Genomic DNA, 23,375 nt, shown 5'->3' on the forward strand with positions numbered 1-23,375 from the left:
TAGTAATAAATTTCCAATAATATTAGAGCACCTGGTATTACCAGGGGGTCTCCCATCCAAACACTACACAGGTCCATGACTGCTAAGATTCAAAGAATGGGCATTGACTCTTTTTTTTTTCAAGATTATTATATAATTTGTGAAAAATTTACAAAAATCTTAAAGCAACTGGTATTACCAGGGGGTCTCCCATCCAATTACTAACCAGGTCCAAACCTGCTTAGCTTTCGAGCTCAGACATGATCTGGCATAGCCAGGGTGGTATGGCCATAAGCGAAGACTGCTGCAAAGAGAGAGCTATTTAAAGATCAGCCAATCTAATCGCCGGTACATTATACAGGACCAAACCTGCTTAGCTTCCGAGAGCAGACGAGATCAGGCATAGCCAGGTTGTTACGGTCGCAAGCGAAGGATACTGCAAAGAGAGGACTATTTAAAGATCAGCCAATCAAATCGCCCATACATTATATAAGTAGGAATGAAAACCCAAAAGCTTACAGCACCTGGTATTCCTAGGCGGTCTCCCATCCAAGCACTAACCAGGCCAATACCTGCTAAGATTAAGAGATCGGGCATTGGCTCTTTTTTTTAAAGATTATTATATAATTAGTAATAAATTTCCAATAATATTAGAGCACCTGGTATTACCAGGGGGTCTCCCATCCAAACACTACACAGGTCCATGACTGCTAAGATTCAAAGAATGGGCATTGACTCTTTTTTTTTTCAAGATTATTATATAATTTGTGAAAAATTTACAAAAATCTTAAAGCAACTGGTATTACCAGGGGGTCTCCCATCCAATTACTAACCAGGCCCAAACCTGCTTAGCTTCCGAGCTCAGACATGATCTGGCATAGCCAGGGTGGTATGGCCATAAGCGAAGACTGCTGCAAAGAGAGAGCTATTTAAAGATCAGCCAATCTAATCGCCGGTACATTATACAGGACCAAACCTGCTTAGCTTCCGAGAGCAGACGAGATCAGGCATAGCCAGGTTGTTACGGTCGCAAGCGAAGGATACTGCAAAGAGAGGACTATTTAAAGATCAGCCAATCAAATCGCCCATACATTATATAAGTAGGAATGAAAACCCAAAAGCTTACAGCACCTGGTATTCCGAGGCGGTCTCCCATCCAAGCACTAACCAGGCCAATACCTGCTAAGATTAAGAGATCGGGCATTGGCTCTTTTTTTAAGATTATTATATAATTAGTAATAAATTTCCAATAATATTAGAGCACCTGGTATTACCAGGGGGTCTCCCATCCAAACACTACACAGGTCAATCACTGCTAAGATTCAAAGAATGGGCATTGACTCTTTTTTTTTCAAGATTATTATATAATTTGTGAAAAATTTACAAAAATCTTAAAGCAACTGGTATTACCAGGGGGTCTCCCATCCAATTACTAACCAGGCCCAAACCTGCTTAGCTTTCGAGCTCAGACATGATCTGGCATAGCCAGGGTGGTATGGCCATAAGCGAAGACTGCTGCAAAGAGAGAGCTATTTAAAGATCAGCCAATCTAATCGCCGGTACATGATATAAGTAGGAAAGAAAACCCTAAAGCTTAAAGCACCTGGTATTCCCAGGCAGTCTCCCATCCAAGCACTAACCAGGCCAATACCTGCTAAGATTAAGAGATCGGGCATTGACTTTTTTTTTTTTTTTTTTTTTTTTTTTTTTAAAGATTATTATATAATTAGTAATAAATTTCCAATAATATTAGAGCACCTGGTTTTCCGAGGCGGTCTCCCATCCAAACACTAAACAGGTCCATAGCTGCTAAGATTCAAAGATTGGGCATTGACTCTTTTTGTTTCAAGATAATTATATAATTAGTACAAATTTCCAAAAATATTACAGCAAATGGTATTCCGAGGCGGTCTCCCATCCAAGCACTAAACAGGTCCATACCTCCTAAGATTCAAAGATTGGGCATTTACTCTTTTTTTTTTTTTTTGCAAGATTTTTATGTAATTAGTAAAAATTGCCAAAAATATTACAGCAACTGGTATTTCCCGGCCGTCTTCCATCCAAGTACTAACCAGGCAAAACCTGCTATTATTCAGAGATCGGGCATTGACTTTTTTTTTTTTTTCAAAATTATTATATAATTTGTGAAAAATTTCCAAAAATCTTAAAGCAACTGGTATTACCAGGGTGTCTCCCATCCAATTACTAACCAGGCCCATACCTGCTAAGATTCAGATATGGGGCATTGACTCCTTTCTTTTTTTCTTGCAAGATTATTATATAATTTGTGAAAAATTTCCAAAAATCTTAAAGCAACTGGTATTACCAGGGGGTCTCCCATCCAATTACTAACCAGGCCAAAACCTGCTTAGTTTCCGAGCTCAGACATGATCTGGCATAGCGAGGGTGGTATGGCCATAAGCGAAGACTGCTGCAAAGAGAGAGCTATTTAAAGATCAGTCAATCTAATCGCCGGTACATTATATAAGTAGGAAAGAAAACCCTAAAGCTTAAAGCACCTGGTATTCCCAGGCGGTCTCCCATCCAAGCACTAACCAGGCCAATACCTGCTAAGATTAAGAGATCGGGCATTGACTCTTTTTTTTTTTTTTTTAAGATTATTATATAATTAGTAAAAAATTTCCAATAATATTAGAGCACCTGGTATTCCGAGGCGGTCTCCCATCCAGACACTAAACAGGTCCATGACTGCTAAGATTCAAAGAATGGGCATTGACTCTTTTTTTTTTTTCAAGATTATTATATAATTTGTGAAAAATTTACAAAAATCTTAAAGCAACTGGTATTACCAGGGGGTCTCCCATCCAATTACTAACCAGGCCCAAACCTGCTTAGCTTCCGAGCTCAGACATGATCTGGCATAGCCAGGGTGGTATGGCCATAAGAGAAGACTGCTGCAAAGAGAGAGCTATTTAAAGATCAGCCAATCTAATCGCCGGTACATTATACAGGACCAAACCTGCTTAGCTTCCGAGAGCAGACGAGATCAGGCATAGCCAGGTTGTTACGGTCGCAAGCGAAGGATACTGCAAAGAGAGGACTATTTAAAGATCAGCCAATCAAATCGCCCATACATTATATAAGTAGGAATGAAAACCCAAAAGCTTACAGCACCTGGTATTCCGAGGCGGTCTCCCATCCAAGCACTAACCAGGCCAATACCTGCTAAGATTAAGAGATCGGGCATTGGCTCTTTTTTAAAGATTATTATATAATTAGTAATAAATTTCCAATAATATTAGAGCACCTGGTATTACCAGGGGGTCTCCCATCCAAACACTACACAGGTCCATGACTGCTAAGATTCAAAGAATGGGCATTGACTCTTTTTTTTTTCAAGATTATTATATAATTTGTGAAAAATTTACAAAAATCTTAAAGCAACTGGTATTACCAGGGGGTCTCCCATCCAATTACTAACCAGGCCCAAACCTGCTTAGCTTTCGAGCTCAGACATGATCTGGCATAGCCAGGGTGGTATGGCCATAAGCGAAGACTGCTGCAAAGAGAGAGCTATTTAAAGATCAGCCAATCTAATCGCCGGTACATTATATAAGTAGGAAAGAAAACCCTAAAGCTTAAAGCACCTGGTATTCCCAGGCGGTCTCCCATCCAAGCACTAACCAGGCCAATACCTGCTAAGATTAAGAGATCGGGCATTGACTCTTTTTTTTTTTTTTTTTTTTTTTTTTTAAGATTATTATATAATTAGTAATAAATTTCCAATAATATTAGAGCACCTGGTTTTCCGAGGCGGTCTCCCATCCAAACACTAAACAGGTCCATAGCTGCTAAGATTCAAAGATTGGGCATTGACTCTTTTTGTTTCAAGATAATTATATAATTAGTACAAATTTCCAAAAATATTACAGCAAATGGTATTCCGAGGCGGTCTCCCATCCAAGCACTAAACAGGTCCATACCTCCTAAGATTCAAAGATTGGGCATTTACTCTTTTTTTTTTTTTTTTGCATGATTTTTATGTAATTAGTAAAAATTGCCAAAAATATTACAGCAACTGGTATTTCCCGGCCGTCTTCCATCCAAGTACTAACCAGGCAAAACCTGCTATTATTCAGAGATCGGGCATTGACTTTTTTTTTTTTTTCAAAATTATTATATAATTTGTGAAAAATTTCCAAAAATCTTAAAGCAACTGGTATTACCAGGGTGTCTCCCATCCAATTACTAACCAGGCCCATACCTGCTAAGATTCAGATATGGGGCATTGACTCCTTTCTTTTTTTCTTGCAAGATTATTATATAATTTGTGAAAAATTTCCAAAAATCTTAAAGCAACTGGTATTACCAGGGGGTCTCCCATCCAATTACTAACCAGGCCAAAACCTGCTTAGTTTCCGAGCTCAGACATGATCTGGCATAGCGAGGGTGGTATGGCCATAAGCGAAGACTGCTGCAAAGAGAGAGCTATTTAAAGATCAGTCAATCTAATCGCCGGTACATTATATAAGTAGGAAAGAAAACCCTAAAGCTTAAAGCACCTGGTATTCCCAGGCGGTCTCCCATCCAAGCACTAACCAGGCCAATACCTGCTAAGATTAAGAGATCGGGCATTGACTCTTTTTTTTTTTTTTTTTTTTTTAAGATTATTATATAATTAGTAAAAAATTTCCAATAATATTAGAGCACCTGGTATTCCGAGGCGGTCTCACATCCAGACACTAAACAGGTCCATGACTGCTAAGATTCAAAGAATGGGCATTGACTCTTTTTTTTTTCAAGATTATTATATAATTTGTGAAAAATTTACAAAAATCTTAAAGCAAATGGTATTCCGAGGCGGTCTCCCATCCAAGCACTAAACAGGTCCATACCTACTAAGATTCAAAGATTGGGCATTTACTCTTTTTTTTTTTTTTTTTTTTTTGCAAGATTTTTATGTAATTAGTAAAAATTGCCAAAAATATTACAGCAACTGGTATTTCCCGGCCGTCTTCCATCCAAGTACTAACCAGGCAAAACCTGCTATTATTCAGAGATCGGGCATTGACTTTTTTTTTTTTTTTCAAAATATTATTTAATTTGTGAAGAATTTCCAAAAATCTTAAAGCAACTGGTATTACCAGGGTGTCTCCAATCCAATTACTAACCAGGCCCATACCTGCTAAGATTCAGATATGGGGCATTGACTCCTTTCTTTTTTTCTTGCAAGATTATTATATAATTTGTGAAAAATTTCCAAAAATCTTAAAGCAACTGGTATTACCAGGGGGTCTCCCATCCAATTACTAACCAGGCCGAAACCTGCTTAGTTTCCGAGCTCAGACATGATCTGGCATAGCCAGGGTGGTATGGCCATAAGCGAAGACTGCTGCAAAGAGAGAGCTATTTAAAGATCAGTCAATCTAATCGCCGGTACATTATATAAGTAGGAAAGAAAACCCTAAAGCTTAAAGCACCTGGTATTCCCAGGCGGTCTCCCATCCAAGCACTAACCAGGCCAATACCTGCTAAGATTAAGAGATCGGGCATTGACTCTTTTTTTTTTTTTTTTTTTTTTTTAAGATTATTATATAATTAGTAATAAATTTCCAATAATATTAGAGCACCTGGTATTACCAGGGGGTCTCCCATCCAAACACTACACAGGTCCATGACTGCTAAGATTCAAAGAATGGGCATTGACCCTTTTTTTTTTCAAGATTATTATATAATTTGTGAAAAATTTACAAAAATCTTAAAGCAACTGGTATTACCAGGGGGTCTCCCATCCAATTACTAACCAGGCCCAAACCTGCTTAGCTTCCGAGCTCAGACATGATCTGGCTATTTTTGGCTTTTTTTTTTTCAAGATTATTATATAATTTGTGAAAAATTTACAAAAATCTTAAAGCAACTGGTATTACCAGGGGGTCTCCCATCCAATTACTAACCAGGCCCAAACCTGCTTAGCTTACGAGCTCAGACATGATCTGGCATAGCCAGGGTGGTATGGCCATAAGCGAAGACTGCTGCAAAGAGAGAGCTATTTAAAGATCAGCCAATCTAATCGCCGGTACATTATACAGGACCAAACCTGCTCAGCTTCCGAGAGCAGACGAGATCAGGCATAGCCAGGTTGTTACGGTCGCAAGCGAAGGATACTGCAAAGAGAGGACTATTTAAAGATCAGCCAATCAAATCGCCCATACATTATATAAGTAGGAATGAAAACCCAAAAGCTTACAGCACCTGGTATTCCGAGGCGGTCTCCCATCCAAGCACTAACCAGGCCAATACCTGCTAAGATTAAGAGATCGGGCATTGGCTCTTTTTTTAAGATTATTATATAATTAGTAATAAATTTCCAATAATATTAGAGCACCTGGTATTACCAGGGGGTCTCCCATCCAAACACTACACAGGTCCATGACTGCTAAGATTCAAAGAATGGGCATTGACTCTTTTTTTTTCAAGATTATTATATAATTTGTGAAAAATTTACAAAAATCTTAAAACAACTGGTATTACCAGGGGGTCTCCCATCCAATTACTAACCAGGCCCAAACCTGCTTAGCTTTCGAGCTCAGACATGATCTGGCATAGCCAGGGTGGTATGGCCATAAGCGAAGACTGCTGCAAAGAGAGAGCTATTTAAAGATCAGCCAATCTAATCGCCGGTACATTATGTAAGTAGGAAAGAAAACCCTAAAGCTTAAAGCACCTGGTATTCCCAGGCGGTCTCCCATCCAAGCACTAACCAGGCCAATACCTGCTAAGATTAAGAGATCGGGCATTGACTCTTTTTTTTTTTTTTTTTAAAGATTATTATATAATTAGTAATAAATTTCCAATAATATTAGAGCACCTGGTTTTCCGAGGCGGTCTCCCATCCAAACACTAAACAGGTCCATAGCTGCTAAGATTCAAAGATTGGGCATTGACTCTTTTTGTTTCAAGATAATTATATAATTAGTACAAATTTCCAAAAATATTACAGCAAATGGTATTCCGAGGCGGTCTCCCATCCAAGCACTAAACAGGTCCATACCTCCTAAGATTCAAAGATTGGGCATTTACTCTTTTTTTTTTTTTTTTTTTTTGCAAGATTATTATGTAATTAGTAAAAATTGCCAAAAATATTACAGCAACTGGTATTTCCCGGCCGTCTTCCATCCAAGTACTAACCAGGCAAAACCTGCTATTATTCAGAGATCGGGCATTGACTTTTTTTTTTTTTTTTCAAGATTATTATATAATTTGTGAAAAATTTCCAAAAATCTTAAAGCAACTGGTATTACCAGGGTGTCTCCCATCCAATTACTAACCAGGCCCATACCTGCTAAGATTCAGATATGGGGCATTGACTCCTTTCTTTTTTTCTTGCAAGATTATTATATAATTTGTGAAAAATTTCCAAAAATCTTAAAGCAACTGGTATTACCAGGGGGTCTCCCATCCAATTACTAACCAGGCCGAAACCTGCTTAGCTTCCGAGCTCAGACATGATCTGGCATAGCCAGGGTGGAATGGCCATAAGCGAAGACTGCTGCAGAGAGAGAGCTATTTAAAGATCAGCCAATCTAATCGCCGGTACATTATACAGGACCAAACCTGCTTAGCTTCCGAGAGCAGACGAGATCAGGCATAGCCAGGTTGTTACGGTCGCAAGCGAAGGATACTGCAAAGAGAGGACTATTTAAAGATCAGCCAATCAAATCGCCCATACATTATATAAGTAGGAATGAAAACCCAAAAGCTTACAGCACCTGGTATTCCGAGGCGGTCTCCCATCCAAGCACTAACCAGGCCAATACCTGCTAAGATTAAGAGATCGGGCATTGACTCTTTTTTTTTTTTTTTTTTTTTTTAAGATTATTATATAATTAGTAATAAATTTCCAATAATATTAGAGCACCTGGTATTCCGAGGCGGTCTCCCATCCAGACACTAAACAGGTCCATGACTGCTAAGATTCAAAGAATGGGCATTGACTCTTTTTTTTTTTCAAGATTATTATATAATTTGTGAAAAATTTACAAAAATCTTAAAGCAACTGGTATTACCAGGGGGTCTCCCATCCAATTACTAACCAGGCCCAAACCTGCTTAGCTTCCGAGCTCAGACATGATCTGGCATAGCCAGGGTGGTATGGCCATAAGCGAAGACTGCTGCAAAGAGAGAGCTATTTAAAGATCAGCCAATCTAATCGCCGGTACATTATACAGGACCAAACCTGCTTAGCTTCCGAGAGCAGACGAGATCAGGCATAGCCAGGTTGTTACGGTCGCAAGCGAAGGATACTGCAAAGAGAGGACTATTTAAAGATCAGCCAATCAAATCGCCCATACATTATATAAGTAGGAATGAAAACCCAAAAGCTTACAGCACCTGGTATTCCCAGGCGGTCTCCCATCCAAGCACTAACCAGGCCAATACCTGCTAAGATTAAGAGATCAGGCATTGGCTCTTTTTTTTAAGATTATTATATAATTAGTAATAAATTTCCAATAATATTAGAGCACCTGGTATTACCAGGGGGTCTCCCATCCAAACACTACACAGGTCCATGACTGCTAAGATTCAAAGAATGGGCATTGACTCTTTTTTTTTTCAAAATTATTATATAATTTGTGAAAAATTTACAAAAATCTTAAAGCAACTGGTATTACCAGGGGGTCTCCCATCCAATTACTAACCAGGCCCAAACCTGCTTAGCTTCCGAGCTCAGACATGATCTGGCATAGCCAGGGTGGTATGGCCATAAGCGAAGACTGCTGCAAAGAGAGAGCTATTTAAAGATCAGCCAATCTAATCGCCGGTACATTATACAGGACCAAACCTGCTTAGCTTCCGAGAGCAGACGAGATCAGGCATAGCCAGGTTGTTACGGTCGCAAGCGAAGGATACTGCAAAGAGAGGACTATTTAAAGATCAGCCAATCAAATCGCCCATACATTATATAAGTAGGAATGAAAACCCAAAAGCTTACAGCACCTGGTATTCCGAGGCGGTCTCCCATCCAAGCACTAACCAGGCCAATACCTGCTAAGATTAAGAGATCGGGCATTGGCTCTTTTTTTAAGATTATTATATAATTAGTAATAAATTTCCAATAATATTAGAGCACCTGGTATTACCAGGGGGTCTCCCATCCAAACACTACACAGGTCCATGACTGCTAAGATTCAAAGAATGGGCATTGACTCTTTTTTTTTTCAAGATTATTATATAATTTGTGAAAAATTTACAAAAATCTTAAAGCAACTGGTATTACCAGGGGGTCTCCCATCCAATTACTAACCAGGTCCAAACCTGCTTAGCTTTCGAGCTCAGACATGATCTGGCATAGCCAGGGTGGTATGGCCATAAGCGAAGACTGCTGCAAAGAGAGAGCTATTTAAAGATCAGCCAATCTAATCGCCGGTACATTATACAGGACCAAACCTGCTTAGCTTCCGAGAGCAGACGAGATCAGGCATAGCCAGGTTGTTACGGTCGCAAGCGAAGGATACTGCAAAGAGAGGACTATTTAAAGATCAGCCAATCAAATCGCCCATACATTATATAAGTAGGAATGAAAACCCAAAAGCTTACAGCACCTGGTATTCCTAGGCGGTCTCCCATCCAAGCACTAACCAGGCCAATACCTGCTAAGATTAAGAGATCGGGCATTGGCTCTTTTTTTTAAAGATTATTATATAATTAGTAATAAATTTCCAATAATATTAGAGCACCTGGTATTACCAGGGGGTCTCCCATCCAAACACTACACAGGTCCATGACTGCTAAGATTCAAAGAATGGGCATTGACTCTTTTTTTTTTCAAGATTATTATATAATTTGTGAAAAATTTACAAAAATCTTAAAGCAACTGGTATTACCAGGGGGTCTCCCATCCAATTACTAACCAGGCCCAAACCTGCTTAGCTTCCGAGCTCAGACATGATCTGGCATAGCCAGGGTGGTATGGCCATAAGCGAAGACTGCTGCAAAGAGAGAGCTATTTAAAGATCAGCCAATCTAATCGCCGGTACATTATACAGGACCAAACCTGCTTAGCTTCCGAGAGCAGACGAGATCAGGCATAGCCAGGTTGTTACGGTCGCAAGCGAAGGATACTGCAAAGAGAGGACTATTTAAAGATCAGCCAATCAAATCGCCCATACATTATATAAGTAGGAATGAAAACCCAAAAGCTTACAGCACCTGGTATTCCGAGGCGGTCTCCCATCCAAGCACTAACCAGGCCAATACCTGCTAAGATTAAGAGATCGGGCATTGGCTCTTTTTTTAAGATTATTATATAATTAGTAATAAATTTCCAATAATATTAGAGCACCTGGTATTACCAGGGGGTCTCCCATCCAAACACTACACAGGTCAATCACTGCTAAGATTCAAAGAATGGGCATTGACTCTTTTTTTTTCAAGATTATTATATAATTTGTGAAAAATTTACAAAAATCTTAAAGCAACTGGTATTACCAGGGGGTCTCCCATCCAATTACTAACCAGGCCCAAACCTGCTTAGCTTTCGAGCTCAGACATGATCTGGCATAGCCAGGGTGGTATGGCCATAAGCGAAGACTGCTGCAAAGAGAGAGCTATTTAAAGATCAGCCAATCTAATCGCCGGTACATGATATAAGTAGGAAAGAAAACCCTAAAGCTTAAAGCACCTGGTATTCCCAGGCAGTCTCCCATCCAAGCACTAACCAGGCCAATACCTGCTAAGATTAAGAGATCGGGCATTGACTTTTTTTTTTTTTTTTTTTTTTTTTTTTTAAAGATTATTATATAATTAGTAATAAATTTCCAATAATATTAGAGCACCTGGTTTTCCGAGGCGGTCTCCCATCCAAACACTAAACAGGTCCATAGCTGCTAAGATTCAAAGATTGGGCATTGACTCTTTTTGTTTCAAGATAATTATATAATTAGTACAAATTTCCAAAAATATTACAGCAAATGGTATTCCGAGGCGGTCTCCCATCCAAGCACTAAACAGGTCCATACCTCCTAAGATTCAAAGATTGGGCATTTACTCTTTTTTTTTTTTTTTGCAAGATTTTTATGTAATTAGTAAAAATTGCCAAAAATATTACAGCAACTGGTATTTCCCGGCCGTCTTCCATCCAAGTACTAACCAGGCAAAACCTGCTATTATTCAGAGATCGGGCATTGACTTTTTTTTTTTTTTCAAAATTATTATATAATTTGTGAAAAATTTCCAAAAATCTTAAAGCAACTGGTATTACCAGGGTGTCTCCCATCCAATTACTAACCAGGCCCATACCTGCTAAGATTCAGATATGGGGCATTGACTCCTTTCTTTTTTTCTTGCAAGATTATTATATAATTTGTGAAAAATTTCCAAAAATCTTAAAGCAACTGGTATTACCAGGGGGTCTCCCATCCAATTACTAACCAGGCCAAAACCTGCTTAGTTTCCGAGCTCAGACATGATCTGGCATAGCGAGGGTGGTATGGCCATAAGCGAAGACTGCTGCAAAGAGAGAGCTATTTAAAGATCAGTCAATCTAATCGCCGGTACATTATATAAGTAGGAAAGAAAACCCTAAAGCTTAAAGCACCTGGTATTCCCAGGCGGTCTCCCATCCAAGCACTAACCAGGCCAATACCTGCTAAGATTAAGAGATCGGGCATTGACTCTTTTTTTTTTTTTTTTAAGATTATTATATAATTAGTAAAAAATTTCCAATAATATTAGAGCACCTGGTATTCCGAGGCGGTCTCCCATCCAGACACTAAACAGGTCCATGACTGCTAAGATTCAAAGAATGGGCATTGACTCTTTTTTTTTTTTCAAGATTATTATATAATTTGTGAAAAATTTACAAAAATCTTAAAGCAACTGGTATTACCAGGGGGTCTCCCATCCAATTACTAACCAGGCCCAAACCTGCTTAGCTTCCGAGCTCAGACATGATCTGGCATAGCCAGGGTGGTATGGCCATAAGAGAAGACTGCTGCAAAGAGAGAGCTATTTAAAGATCAGCCAATCTAATCGCCGGTACATTATACAGGACCAAACCTGCTTAGCTTCCGAGAGCAGACGAGATCAGGCATAGCCAGGTTGTTACGGTCGCAAGCGAAGGATACTGCAAAGAGAGGACTATTTAAAGATCAGCCAATCAAATCGCCCATACATTATATAAGTAGGAATGAAAACCCAAAAGCTTACAGCACCTGGTATTCCGAGGCGGTCTCCCATCCAAGCACTAACCAGGCCAATACCTGCTAAGATTAAGAGATCGGGCATTGGCTCTTTTTTAAAGATTATTATATAATTAGTAATAAATTTCCAATAATATTAGAGCACCTGGTATTACCAGGGGGTCTCCCATCCAAACACTACACAGGTCCATGACTGCTAAGATTCAAAGAATGGGCATTGACTCTTTTTTTTTTCAAGATTATTATATAATTTGTGAAAAATTTACAAAAATCTTAAAGCAACTGGTATTACCAGGGGGTCTCCCATCCAATTACTAACCAGGCCCAAACCTGCTTAGCTTTCGAGCTCAGACATGATCTGGCATAGCCAGGGTGGTATGGCCATAAGCGAAGACTGCTGCAAAGAGAGAGCTATTTAAAGATCAGCCAATCTAATCGCCGGTACATTATATAAGTAGGAAAGAAAACCCTAAAGCTTAAAGCACCTGGTATTCCCAGGCGGTCTCCCATCCAAGCACTAACCAGGCCAATACCTGCTAAGATTAAGAGATCGGGCATTGACTCTTTTTTTTTTTTTTTTTTTTTTTTTTTAAGATTATTATATAATTAGTAATAAATTTCCAATAATATTAGAGCACCTGGTTTTCCGAGGCGGTCTCCCATCCAAACACTAAACAGGTCCATAGCTGCTAAGATTCAAAGATTGGGCATTGACTCTTTTTGTTTCAAGATAATTATATAATTAGTACAAATTTCCAAAAATATTACAGCAAATGGTATTCCGAGGCGGTCTCCCATCCAAGCACTAAACAGGTCCATACCTCCTAAGATTCAAAGATTGGGCATTTACTCTTTTTTTTTTTTTTTTGCATGATTTTTATGTAATTAGTAAAAATTGCCAAAAATATTACAGCAACTGGTATTTCCCGGCCGTCTTCCATCCAAGTACTAACCAGGCAAAACCTGCTATTATTCAGAGATCGGGCATTGACTTTTTTTTTTTTTTCAAAATTATTATATAATTTGTGAAAAATTTCCAAAAATCTTAAAGCAACTGGTATTACCAGGGTGTCTCCCATCCAATTACTAACCAGGCCCATACCTGCTAAGATTCAGATATGGGGCATTGACTCCTTTCTTTTTTTCTTGCAAGATTATTATATAATTTGTGAAAAATTTCCAAAAATCTTAAAGCAACTGGTATTACCAGGGGGTCTCCCATCCAATTACTAACCAGGCCAAAACCTGCTTAGTTTCCGAGCTCAGACATGATCTGGCATAGCGAGGGTGGTATGGCCATAAGCGAAGACTGCTGCAAAGAGAGAGCTATTTAAAGATCAGTCAATCTAATCGCCGGTACATTATATAAGTAGGAAAGAAAACCCTAAAGCTTAAAGCACCTGGTATTCCCAGGCGGTCTCCCATCCAAGCACTAACCAGGCCAATACCTGCTAAGATTAAGAGATCGGGCATTGACTCTTTTTTTTTTTTTTTTTTTTTTAAGATTATTATATAATTAGTAAAAAATTTCCAATAATATTAGAGCACCTGGTATTCCGAGGCGGTCTCACATCCAGACACTAAACAGGTCCATGACTGCTAAGATTCAAAGAATGGGCATTGACTCTTTTTTTTTTCAAGATTATTATATAATTTGTGAAAAATTTACAAAAATCTTAAAGCAAATGGTATTCCGAGGCGGTCTCCCATCCAAGCACTAAACAGGTCCATACCTACTAAGATTCAAAGATTGGGCATTTACTCTTTTTTTTTTTTTTTTTTTTTTGCAAGATTTTTATGTAATTAGTAAAAATTGCCAAAAATATTACAGCAACTGGTATTTCCCGGCCGTCTTCCATCCAAGTACTAACCAGGCAAAACCTGCTATTATTCAGAGATCGGGCATTGACTTTTTTTTTTTTTTTCAAAATATTATTTAATTTGTGAAGAATTTCCAAAAATCTTAAAGCAACTGGTATTACCAGGGTGTCTCCAATCCAATTACTAACCAGGCCCATACCTGCTAAGATTCAGATATGGGGCATTGACTCCTTTCTTTTTTTCTTGCAAGATTATTATATAATTTGTGAAAAATTTCCAAAAATCTTAAAGCAACTGGTATTACCAGGGGGTCTCCCATCCAATTACTAACCAGGCCGAAACCTGCTTAGTTTCCGAGCTCAGACATGATCTGGCATAGCCAGGGTGGTATGGCCATAAGCGAAGACTGCTGCAAAGAGAGAGCTATTTAAAGATCAGTCAATCTAATCGCCGGTACATTATATAAGTAGGAAAGAAAACCCTAAAGCTTAAAGCACCTGGTATTCCCAGGCGGTCTCCCATCCAAGCACTAACCAGGCCAATACCTGCTAAGATTAAGAGATCGGGCATTGACTCTTTTTTTTTTTTTTTTTTTTTTTTAAGATTATTATATAATTAGTAATAAATTTCCAATAATATTAGAGCACCTGGTATTACCAGGGGGTCTCCCATCCAAACACTACACAGGTCCATGACTGCTAAGATTCAAAGAATGGGCATTGACCCTTTTTTTTTTCAAGATTATTATATAATTTGTGAAAAATTTACAAAAATCTTAAAGCAACTGGTATTACCAGGGGGTCTCCCATCCAATTACTAACCAGGCCCAAACCTGCTTAGCTTCCGAGCTCAGACATGATCTGGCTATTTTTGGCTTTTTTTTTTTCAAGATTATTATATAATTTGTGAAAAATTTACAAAAATCTTAAAGCAACTGGTATTACCAGGGGGTCTCCCATCCAATTACTAACCAGGCCCAAACCTGCTTAGCTTACGAGCTCAGACATGATCTGGCATAGCCAGGGTGGTATGGCCATAAGCGAAGACTGCTGCAAAGAGAGAGCTATTTAAAGATCAGCCAATCTAATCGCCGGTACATTATACAGGACCAAACCTGCTCAGCTTCCGAGAGCAGACGAGATCAGGCATAGCCAGGTTGTTACGGTCGCAAGCGAAGGATACTGCAAAGAGAGGACTATTTAAAGATCAGCCAATCAAATCGCCCATACATTATATAAGTAGGAATGAAAACCCAAAAGCTTACAGCACCTGGTATTCCGAGGCGGTCTCCCATCCAAGCACTAACCAGGCCAATACCTGCTAAGATTAAGAGATCGGGCATTGGCTCTTTTTTTAAGATTATTATATAATTAGTAATAAATTTCCAATAATATTAGAGCACCTGGTATTACCAGGGGGTCTCCCATCCAAACACTACACAGGTCCATGACTGCTAAGATTCAAAGAATGGGCATTGACTCTTTTTTTTTCAAGATTATTATATAATTTGTGAAAAATTTACAAAAATCTTAAAACAACTGGTATTACCAGGGGGTCTCCCATCCAATTACTAACCAGGCCCAAACCTGCTTAGCTTTCGAGCTCAGACATGATCTGGCATAGCCAGGGTGGTATGGCCATAAGCGAAGACTGCTGCAAAGAGAGAGCTATTTAAAGATCAGCCAATCTAATCGCCGGTACATTATGTAAGTAGGAAAGAAAACCCTAAAGCTTAAAGCACCTGGTATTCCCAGGCGGTCTCCCATCCAAGCACTAACCAGGCCAATACCTGCTAAGATTAAGAGATCGGGCATTGACTCTTTTTTTTTTTTTTTTTAAAGATTATTATATAATTAGTAATAAATTTCCAATAATATTAGAGCACCTGGTTTTCCGAGGCGGTCTCCCATCCAAACACTAAACAGGTCCATAGCTGCTAAGATTCAAAGATTGGGCATTGACTCTTTTTGTTTCAAGATAATTATATAATTAGTACAAATTTCCAAAAATATTACAGCAAATGGTATTCCGAGGCGGTCTCCCATCCAAGCACTAAACAGGTCCATACCTCCTAAGATTCAAAGATTGGGCATTTACTCTTTTTTTTTTTTTTTTTTTTTGCAAGATTATTATGTAATTAGTAAAAATTGCCAAAAATATTACAGCAACTGGTATTTCCCGGCCGTCTTCCATCCAAGTACTAACCAGGCAAAACCTGCTATTATTCAGAGATCGGGCATTGACTTTTTTTTTTTTTTTTCAAGATTATTATATAATTTGTGAAAAATTTCCAAAAATCTTAAAGCAACTGGTATTACCAGGGTGTCTCCCATCCAATTACTAACCAGGCCCATACCTGCTAAGATTCAGATATGGGGCATTGACTCCTTTCTTTTTTTCTTGCAAGATTATTATATAATTTGTGAAAAATTTCCAAAAATCTTAAAGCAACTGGTATTACCAGGGGGTCTCCCATCCAATTACTAACCAGGCCGAAACCTGCTTAGCTTCCGAGCTCAGACATGATCTGGCATAGCCAGGGTGGAATGGCCATAAGCGAAGACTGCTGCAGAGAGAGAGCTATTTAAAGATCAGCCAATCTAATCGCCGGTACATTATACAGGACCAAACCTGCTTAGCTTCCGAGAGCAGACGAGATCAGGCATAGCCAGGTTGTTACGGTCGCAAGCGAAGGATACTGCAAAGAGAGGACTATTTAAAGATCAGCCAATCAAATCGCCCATACATTATATAAGTAGGAATGAAAACCCAAAAGCTTACAGCACCTGGTATTCCGAGGCGGTCTCCCATCCAAGCACTAACCAGGCCAATACCTGCTAAGATTAAGAGATCGGGCATTGGCTCTTTTTTTTAAGATTATTATATAATTAGTAATAAATTTCCAATAATATTAGAGCACCTGGTATTCGAGGCGGTCTCCCATCCAGACACTAAACAGGTCCATGACTGCTAAGATTCAAAGAATGGGCATTGACTCTTTTTTTTTCAAGATTATTATATAATTTGTGAAAAATTTACAAAAATCTTAAAGCAACTGGTATTACCAGGGGGTCTCCCATCCAATTACTAACCAGGCCCAAACCTGCTTAGCTTTCGAGCTCAGACATGATCTGGCATAGCCAGGGTGGTATGGCCATAAGCGAAGACTGCTGCAAAGAGAGAGCTATTTAAAGATCAGCCAATCTAATCGCCGGTACATTATATAAGTAGGAAAGAAAACCCTAAAGCTTAAAGATCAGCCAATCTAATCGCCGGTACATTATACAGGACCAAACCTGCTTAGCTTCCGAGAGCAGACGAGATCAGGCATAGCCAGGTTGTTACGGTCGCAAGCGAAGGATACTGCAAAGAGAGGACTATTTAAAGATCAGCCAATCAAATCGCCCATACATTATATAAGTAGGAATGAAAACCCAAAAGCTTACAGCACCTGGTATTCCTAGGCGGTCTCCCATCCAAGCACTAACCAGGCCAATACCTGCTAAGATTAAGAGATCGGGCATTGGCTCTTTTTTTTAAAGATTATTATATAATTAGTAATAAATTTCCAATAATATTAGAGCACCTGGTATTACCAGGGGGTCTCCCATCCAAACACTACACAGGTCCATGACTGCTAAGATTCAAAGAATGGGCATTGACTCTTTTTTTTTTCAAGATTATTATATAATTTGTGAAAAATTTACAAAAATCTTAAAGCAACTGGTATTACCAGGGGGTCTCCCATCCAATTACTAACCAGGCCCAAACCTGCTTAGCTTCCGAGCTCAGACATGATCTGGCATAGCCAGGGTGGTATGGCCATAAGCGAAGACTGCTGCAAAGAGAGAGCTATTTAACCCTTTCGAGTCGATTAACGCATATATGCGTTTTGAGTCATTTTCACCTGATAACCCCGAAAAGAACTTAAATTACACTCTCAGTTTTAATCGTACAGATAAGAGCAATACATCAATCGAATCTGTAAAGGGTCTAGTTTTTTTTGGATACAGACATAATAACAAAAAACCTTTGTGCACTTATAAAATAAAGATAACAAACAAGGTGCGCTGTCTACAGTCTTTGTCTCCGCTGATCGTCATGTACAAACATTTCATTAAAATGAACTGTAACTCCGTGAATACTCAACGAAGATACATGAGAGAGATATCTATAGAAAGCCTGGAATGTCTACTTTTAAACTAAACAAGTGCTGCCAAAAACAAATATTCTGAGATAAAGTAATCCATATGAAAACAACGCAATGTCTGTTTTTCATATCTCCGCTCATTATATCTAATGTGACCACGCCCCCGCGATAAACGCGCTATTCAGATTCAAACTGAAGCGCGCGGCTTGAATACGCCCACACAGAAGAAAAAGCAGCCAGACTATTCTTCAAGTTTTTATTTTATTTTACTGTTTGCTTCGCGATGAGAGGACTAAGACATAATTCACCCCAAAAAGATGTGATGTGGTTGAGGATTTGAGAAATGGATTTCCTCAGAAAAAAGAATGAAGCACTTTATTCAGCAGAGATCATAAACATGAGTAAGTCTCTTTTTATTTATTTGTACTAGTTTTCACATAACGTGTAAACATTTTACTAGTTAGACTTTTTCCAAATACTTTTTCCAAACTATAATTCCTGACTAAATGTATAATCAAGATAAACATTATGAAGTTTCAATAACAATATACAATACTATACCATTCAAAAGCTTGATGTATATAATATAAATGTGACAAATAGAGATAACTCTAACAAATGTAAAAACAATGCAGTTCTTTCGATTTATTCCCCCTAAAAAAAACTGAAAATATTATCAGCTCTTTTCAACATTAATAATAATAATAATAATAATGATGATGATAATAAATGGGGTTTATTTGGTAGAAAATAAGATTGTTAAAACGATTTCTGAAGGATTGTGTGACTAGAGAAAGGATGCCAAAAAATTTGAAAGTCAGCTTTGATTGTTCCTAATAAACTGTTTAACTGCTCCCCCAAGTGGATATTAAATTATGTTCTGGGATAATTAAATATATTCTTAATAAACTACAAACATAAAATTATATACTTTTATTTTGTTCTCACATTCTTTCTTGTAAGTCCTCCCTCAGAGTGGCACAGTTGAATGGGAGGCTCATTATGCAGCTCATTATGCAGGCCTTTGTCTTCTCAGGTGTAAATCACAATGATATTCATGATAGTTGACGCCTACTCGCATATGACTTTTACCAACAAAAAGTGTTTTAGAAAATTTAAATCAATATATTGTTTTCTGTGAGTGAGTAAACAAGATGATTTTCACATCATTCAGAAAGAAAAATTCTAGGCTACAAGCTCCAGTTCTCAACTTTTCCGGCAACCAATTTTATGTATGTGTTTTATTGCCTTATTCAAGTGATTTAACATTTTTAGTTTTTCACTAACCATGCATAACATTTTTTTTCTCAAAAATACAATCATGTACATGCATGCATTTCACATATTATTATAGCCCAGTTTGTGCTGATTACAGTGATATTAGACTTTACCCATTTAGATATTTATAAGAAACTGAAAAAAGCACAAATGTCAGGGCATGACAAAACTTCTCAAGGCCCCAAAAATACCCTTAGACTCCAGAGGGTTAAAGATCAGCCAATCTAATCGCCGGTACATTATACAGGACCAAACCTGCTTAGCTTCCGAGAGCAGACGAGATCAGGCATAGCCAGGTTGTTACGGTCGCAAGCGAAGGATACTGCAAAGAGAGGACTATTTAAAGATCAGCCAATCAAATCGCCCATACATTATATAAGTAGGAATGAAAACCCAAAAGCTTACAGCACCTGGTATTCCGAGGCGGTCTCCCATCCAAGCACTAACCAGGCCAATACCTGCTAAGATTAAGAGATCGGGCATTGGCTCTTTTTTTAAGATTATTATATAATTAGTAATAAATTTCCAATAATATTAGAGCACCTGGTATTACCAGGGGGTCTCCCATCCAAACACTACACAGGTCCATGACTGCTAAGATTCAAAGAATGGGCATTGACTCTTTTTTTTTTTCAAGATTATTATATAATTTGTGAAAAATTTACAAAAATCTTAAAGCAACTGGTATTACCAGGGGGTCTCCCATCCAATTACTAACCAGGCCCAAACCTGCTTAGCTTTCGAGCTCAGACATGATCTGGCATAGCCAGGGTGGTATGGCCATAAGCGAAGACTGCTGCAAAGAGAGAGCTATTTAAAGATCAGCCAATCTAATCGCCGGTACATTATATAAGTAGGAAAGAAAACCCTAAAGCTTAAAGCACCTGGTATTCCCAGGCGGTCTCCCATCCAAGCACTAACCAGGCCAATACCTGCTAAGATTAAGAGATCGGGCATTGACTCTTTTTGTTTCAAGATAATTATATAATTAGTACAAATTTCCAAAAATATTACAGCAAATGGTATTCCGAGGCGGTCTCCCATCCAAGCACTAAACAGGTCCATACCTCCTAAGATTCAAAGATTGGGCATTTACTCTTTTTTTTTTTTTTTTGCAAGATTTTTATGTAATTAGTAAAAATTGCCAAAAATATTACAGCAACTGGTATTTCCCGGCCGTCTTCCATCCAAGTACTATCCAGGCAAAACCTGCTATTATTCAGAGATCGGGCATTGACTTTTTTTTTTTTTTTTCAAAATTATTATTTAATTTGTGAAGAATTTCCAAAAATCTTAAAGCAACTGGTATTACCAGGGTGTCTCCCATCCAATTACTAACCAGGCCCATACCTGCTAAGATTCAGATATGGGGCATTGACTCCTTTCTTTTTTTCTTGCAAGATTATTATATAATTTGTGAAAAATTTCCAAAAATCTTAAAGCAACTGGTATTACCAGGGGGTCTCCCATCCAATTACTAACCAGGCCGAAACCTGCTTAGTTTCCGAGCTCAGACATGATCTGGCATAGCCAGGGTGGTATGGCCATAAGCGAAGACTGCTGCAAAGAGAGAGCTATTTAAAGATCAGTCAATCTAATCGCCGGTACATTATATAAGTAGGAAAGAAAACCCTAAAGCTTAAAGCACCTGGTATTCCCAGGCGGTCTCCCATCCAAGCACTAACCAGGCCAATACCTGCTAAGATTAAGAGATCGGGCATTGACTCTTTTTTTTTTTTTTTTTTTTTTTTAAGATTATTATATAATTAGTAATAAATTTCCAATAATATTAGAGCACCTGGTATTCCGAGGCGGTCTCCCATCCAGACACTAAACAGGTCCATGACTGCTAAGATTCAAAGAATGGGCATTGACTCTTTTTTTTTTTCAAGATTATTATATAATTTGTGAAAAATTTACAAAAATCTTAAAGCAACTGGTATTACCAGGGGGTCTCCCATCCAATTACTAACCAGGCCCATACCTGCTTAGCTTACGAGCTCAGACATGATCTGGCATAGCCAGGGTGGTATGGCCATAAGCGAAGACTGCTGCAAAGAGAGAGCTATTTAAAGATCAGCCAATCTAATCGCCGGTACATTATACAGGACCAAACCTGCTTAGCTTCCGAGAGCAGACGAGATCAGGCATAGCCAGGTTGTTACGGTCGCAAGCGAAGGATACTGCAAAGAGAGGACTATTTAAAGATCAGCCAATCAAATCGCCCATACATTATATAAGTAGGAATGAAAACCCAAAAGCTTACAGCACCTGGTATTCCCAGGCGGTCTCCCATCCAAGCACTAACCAGGCCAATACCTGCTAAGATTAAGAGATCGGGCATTGGCTCTTTTTTTTTAAGATTATTATATAATTAGTAATAAATTTCCAATAATATTAGAGCACCTGGTATTACCAGGGGGTCTCCCATCCAAACACTACACAGGTCCATGACTGCTAAGATTCAAAGAATGGGCATTGACCCTTTTTTTTTTCAAGATTATTATATAATTTGTGAAAAATTTACAAAAATCTTAAAGCAACTGGTATTACCAGGGGGTCTCCCATCCAATTACTAACCAGGCCCAAACCTGCTTAGTTTCCGAGCTCAGACATGATCTGGCATAGCCAGGGTGGTATGGCCATAAGCGAAGACTGCTGCAAAGAGAGAGCTATTTAAAGATCAGCCAATCTAATCGCCGGTACATTATATAAGTAGGAAAGAAAACCCTAAAGCTTAAAGATCAGCCAATCTAATCGCCGGTACATTATACAGGACCAAACCTGCTTAGCTTCCGAGAGCAGACGAGATCAGGCATAGCCAGGTCGTTACGGTCGCAAGCGAAGGATACTGCAAAGAGAGGACTATTTAAAGATCAGCCAATCAAATCGCCCATACATTATATAAGTAGGAATGAAAACCCAAAAGCTTACAGCACCTGGTATTCCTAGGCGGTCTCCCATCCAAGCACTAACCAGGCCAATACCTGCTAAGATTAAGAGATCGGGCATTGGCTCTTTTTTTTTAAAGATTATTATATAATTAGTAATAAATTTCCAATAATATTAGAGCACCTGGTATTACCAGGGGGTCTCCCATCCAAACACTACACAGGTCCATGACTGCTAAGATTCAAAGAATGGGCATTGACTCTTTTTTTTTTCAAGATTATTATATAATTTGTGAAAAATTTACAAAAATCTTAAAGCAACTGGTATTACCAGGGGGTCTCCCATCCAATTACTAACCAGGCCCAAACCTGCTTAGCTTCCGAGCTCAGACATGATCTGGCATAGCCAGGGTGGTATGGCCATAAGCGAAGACTGCTGCAAAGAGAGAGCTATTTAAAGATCAGCCAATCTAATCGCCGGTACATTATACAGGACCAAACCTGCTTAGCTTCCGAGAGCAGACGAGATCAGGCATAGCCAGGTTGTTACGGTCGCAAGCGAAGGATACTGCAAAGAGAGGACTATTTAAAGATCAGCCAATCAAATCGCCCATACATTATATAAGTAGGAATGAAAACCCAAAAGCTTACAGCACCTGGTATTCCGAGGCGGTCTCCCATCCAAGCACTAACCAGGCCAATACCTGCTAAGATTAAGAGATCGGGCATTGGCTCTTTTTTTAAGATTATTATATAATTAGTAATAAATTTCCAATAATATTAGAGCACCTGGTATTACCAGGGGGTCTCCCATCCAAACACTACACAGGTCCATGACTGCTAAGATTCAAAGAATGGGCATTGACTCTTTTTTTTTTCAAGATTATTATATAATTTGTGAAAAATTTACAAAAATCTTAAAGCAACTGGTATTACCAGGAGGTCTCCCATCCAATTACTAACCAGGCCCAAACCTGCTTAGCTTTCGAGCTCAGACATGATCTGGCATAGCCACGGTGGTATGGCCATAAGCGAAGACTGCTGCAAAGAGAGAGCTATTTAAAGATCAGCCAATCTAATCGCCGGTACATGATA

At 38.7% G+C, this 23,375-nt stretch overlaps 26 pseudogenes; all 26 read right to left on the reverse strand.

The window, feature by feature from the left end:
* Positions 1–156: 156 nt before the first annotated feature.
* On the reverse strand, positions 157–275 carry LOC127963214 (uncharacterized; annotated as a pseudogene).
* A 488-nt stretch (positions 276–763) lies between these two features.
* On the reverse strand, positions 764–882 carry LOC127965868 (uncharacterized; annotated as a pseudogene).
* Positions 883–1,367: 485 nt separating this feature from the next.
* LOC127961999 (uncharacterized) lies at positions 1,368–1,486 on the reverse strand (annotated as a pseudogene).
* A 1,281-nt stretch (positions 1,487–2,767) lies between these two features.
* Positions 2,768–2,886, reverse strand: LOC127960021 (uncharacterized; annotated as a pseudogene).
* A 486-nt stretch (positions 2,887–3,372) lies between these two features.
* LOC127962000 (uncharacterized) lies at positions 3,373–3,491 on the reverse strand (annotated as a pseudogene).
* A 1,714-nt stretch (positions 3,492–5,205) lies between these two features.
* On the reverse strand, positions 5,206–5,324 carry LOC127963579 (uncharacterized; annotated as a pseudogene).
* A 521-nt stretch (positions 5,325–5,845) lies between these two features.
* LOC127962964 (uncharacterized) lies at positions 5,846–5,964 on the reverse strand (annotated as a pseudogene).
* A 485-nt stretch (positions 5,965–6,449) lies between these two features.
* Positions 6,450–6,568, reverse strand: LOC127963145 (uncharacterized; annotated as a pseudogene).
* Positions 6,569–7,984: 1,416 nt separating this feature from the next.
* On the reverse strand, positions 7,985–8,103 carry LOC127965873 (uncharacterized; annotated as a pseudogene).
* A 487-nt stretch (positions 8,104–8,590) lies between these two features.
* On the reverse strand, positions 8,591–8,709 carry LOC127965877 (uncharacterized; annotated as a pseudogene).
* A 486-nt stretch (positions 8,710–9,195) lies between these two features.
* On the reverse strand, positions 9,196–9,314 carry LOC127963223 (uncharacterized; annotated as a pseudogene).
* A 488-nt stretch (positions 9,315–9,802) lies between these two features.
* Positions 9,803–9,921, reverse strand: LOC127965882 (uncharacterized; annotated as a pseudogene).
* A 485-nt stretch (positions 9,922–10,406) lies between these two features.
* Positions 10,407–10,525, reverse strand: LOC127962001 (uncharacterized; annotated as a pseudogene).
* Positions 10,526–11,805: 1,280 nt separating this feature from the next.
* On the reverse strand, positions 11,806–11,924 carry LOC127960075 (uncharacterized; annotated as a pseudogene).
* A 486-nt stretch (positions 11,925–12,410) lies between these two features.
* Positions 12,411–12,529, reverse strand: LOC127962002 (uncharacterized; annotated as a pseudogene).
* Positions 12,530–14,243: 1,714 nt separating this feature from the next.
* Positions 14,244–14,362, reverse strand: LOC127963584 (uncharacterized; annotated as a pseudogene).
* A 521-nt stretch (positions 14,363–14,883) lies between these two features.
* On the reverse strand, positions 14,884–15,002 carry LOC127962970 (uncharacterized; annotated as a pseudogene).
* Positions 15,003–15,487: 485 nt separating this feature from the next.
* On the reverse strand, positions 15,488–15,606 carry LOC127963155 (uncharacterized; annotated as a pseudogene).
* A 1,398-nt stretch (positions 15,607–17,004) lies between these two features.
* On the reverse strand, positions 17,005–17,123 carry LOC127962007 (uncharacterized; annotated as a pseudogene).
* Positions 17,124–17,672: 549 nt separating this feature from the next.
* On the reverse strand, positions 17,673–17,791 carry LOC127965890 (uncharacterized; annotated as a pseudogene).
* A 2,267-nt stretch (positions 17,792–20,058) lies between these two features.
* LOC127962014 (uncharacterized) lies at positions 20,059–20,177 on the reverse strand (annotated as a pseudogene).
* A 645-nt stretch (positions 20,178–20,822) lies between these two features.
* Positions 20,823–20,941, reverse strand: LOC127963592 (uncharacterized; annotated as a pseudogene).
* A 372-nt stretch (positions 20,942–21,313) lies between these two features.
* Positions 21,314–21,432, reverse strand: LOC127964150 (uncharacterized; annotated as a pseudogene).
* A 488-nt stretch (positions 21,433–21,920) lies between these two features.
* Positions 21,921–22,039, reverse strand: LOC127963630 (uncharacterized; annotated as a pseudogene).
* A 550-nt stretch (positions 22,040–22,589) lies between these two features.
* LOC127965893 (uncharacterized) lies at positions 22,590–22,708 on the reverse strand (annotated as a pseudogene).
* Positions 22,709–23,194: 486 nt separating this feature from the next.
* LOC127964179 (uncharacterized) lies at positions 23,195–23,313 on the reverse strand (annotated as a pseudogene).
* Positions 23,314–23,375: the final 62 nt, after the last annotated feature.

This window comes from Carassius gibelio, chromosome A3 (assembly GCF_023724105.1).
Source record: "Carassius gibelio isolate Cgi1373 ecotype wild population from Czech Republic chromosome A3, carGib1.2-hapl.c, whole genome shotgun sequence".
In the NCBI taxonomy this organism is placed as follows: domain Eukaryota; kingdom Metazoa; phylum Chordata; class Actinopteri; order Cypriniformes; family Cyprinidae; genus Carassius; species Carassius gibelio.